Below are 2,534 nucleotides of genomic sequence, written 5' to 3'. Positions count from 1 at the left end.
TGAACCATACAGAGCCCGCACCCCTCTCCTCCTCCTCTGCCCCAGAAACTGGAGTTAATCCTTGCACAGCTGTTTTACTGCGTTTTCCCTCTCTGGGAGCAATCACTGACCTTTGCGAGCAAACTCAGTGGCACTGGCAAACAGTTACCACGATGGCCACTGCTGTCAATGCTGAAAAAAGAGGAAGCCAAAAACTTCTTAAATATACTCAAATATTCTTACTTCCGTTTGAAGGGGAGGGGGAGGTTACGCAATCACTTCCATCTTCTGGGGAGGAAAAGGCTGAATTTGGTACTTCCCTTGTCAGAACTTCTCGTCTTTGCAGGAACTCCTAAAAACCATGAAGGCTCTGCCTTGTGACTCCACAGATGGCAGGCCAGCACCCTGAACCTGGGATAGCTGGGAGGCAGGGCTGGATTCCAGCCCGAGGGCTGGAAGATAAGGAGAAGAATCAGGCAGTCTTCAAGGAGCAGCAGGGAGCATAACCTTGTACATTTTAGCTTGGCAGGGAGCTGATTAATAACATTAACTCGTGCTGTGCAGGTGTCAGCTGGTGTGAGAACAGGAGGTGTGTCTGTGCAGGGGAAAATGGTTTCACCAGGACATGACTGGAGATGCAGTCGCACGTTTGGGCCCCAACCCGGTTCACATTCCTGGCCTGAGGGGCTTCAGGTCTCAGTGCTCACCAGCTGCCCTTGGCTCCTGTCAGCAATGGCGAGGGAGCCATTCCCAAGGCTGGCATTCCCGGTGACATGAATATGATGGTGTGAAGGTTGATGTAACCTGCACCATCAGCACCTTTGCCAGGTACCTCTACGTAAGATGGGCCTTTTCCATGCGGAGGTGCAGAGCTTTGATGTGGCCGTGTTCAGCTCAGGCTGAACCAAACCCAGATTTGGCAGGTTCAATTACCTGTAGGTAGAGCAAAGCTCAGAGTGCTAAGGGGAGCTATTTTATTTTATTTTATTTTATTTTGTTTTGTTTTGTTTTGTTTTATTTTATCTCTAAAGCTCCTGTGCTTAACTGGCAGCTCAGGAAGCACACATTTTTTATTTCTTAGATGAAGAAGGATCCAAAGAACAGACACATAGTAGCAGCAGGAAACTTCTCCTGACTAAACAGAATGTATCTGCCCTGAGTAGTAAAGTGTGAACTGGCAAAGTATGATTTCCACAAAAATAAATGTGCCTTGGTATCTTAAGGGGGAAGCCCTAAACTTCACGTTTCTATTTATTTTCATGGCAATGAAAACCACTTCATAGACCAGCCCCCATCCTGGTGGTGGATCTGGGCTTTGGGGGACTGTTCTTGTGTTACAGTGTACCATTGAGATAGGAGGATTAATTAAAAATACCATTATGAAAATTGCGCAGAATTTTCTGACTGCCCCCTGTACAAATTGCATTATTCTAATTTTCTAACACCATGAGGTAGCAACAAAAGGAGAAAAATCCATGGGGAAATGGGGAAAAGCAGGGGTGTGTGGAGCAGCTCTGCAGTAACAAAACCTCTGTATGGAGCACAGGAAAGGCTGGAAATAAATAAATGAACTCTGGGCTCAGGGCTTTGACACATTTTGAAGCTTGAGGAACCCAGGTTTTGCTTTCACTGAGTCTTCAGATACCTAAACAGCTTTGTCACTAAATTTACATTGTTAAATGATTAAGTCTGTAAATAGAAATGGCCTCAGTAGGTTTTGGAGAAGCCTGACAAATACATGTTCCCAGAAACAGCAAATGCCCTATTTTCATTTAATTACTTTTTGCTTAAGAGAAGGCAGACTCTTAAAAATTCCTAAAAGTTCAAGTATGTTTGAGCTCTTTGGAAGAGGTAGTTGGTTTCTGTATCACTGAATTTGAGACCCATGTTAACAGTAGACAGCAGGAAGATGGTTAATTCAACATGGGAAAGCAGTCAGGGAATAGCCTGGCTTTGCCCTTTGGAGGCAGGTGGAAGATTCTATTATCTTTAAGTGGCTTTTTTGGACAGGACGTGTTTGCTTTATTGCAGATTTAGAAGTCAGGGAACAAAGGGAAATAAATACTCATGGGATTTGTTTGATGAGGAATTATTGAAGTGGTCAGCTGAAGCTAATCTTGTTGACTTCCCCTTCAGGAGGCAGTAAACTAAACAGGCTCCGGTACTTGCCCTGTGTGGCGTGTGAGTGTGAAGAGTAAAAGCAGCAGCCAGCCAAAGTAGAGTAGCCACGATGGAAACCTTCTAAAGCGAGTTTAAAATGAAAAAATTAACACTAACAAGATTTCATCAATTTTTTTGACAGCTGTAAAAAAAGTACAGAAGAAAGTATTTCTCACTCCCAGGTTTTGTTGGCATTCAGTGTATTGTCTTGGTTTGAAAGACAGGTGTCTGCTAAGGAAAGCAGGAGCCTCCCTTGGAATGGAAAATGTAACCCCCTTCCTTCCAAATTATTATAATTTTGAAATTAAGGGGCTTTCAGGCAAAGATATGAGGAATAGCAATAACAGTTCTTTACTAGTACATATATGTATAATAAGGCAAACAAACAACAACAC

The sequence above is a fragment of the Corvus brachyrhynchos genome, unplaced genomic scaffold (genome assembly GCF_000691975.1).
Source record: "Corvus brachyrhynchos isolate BGI_N302 unplaced genomic scaffold, ASM69197v1 scaffold69, whole genome shotgun sequence".
In the NCBI taxonomy this organism is placed as follows: domain Eukaryota; kingdom Metazoa; phylum Chordata; class Aves; order Passeriformes; family Corvidae; genus Corvus; species Corvus brachyrhynchos.
This window is presented reverse-complemented; position numbering follows the sequence as displayed.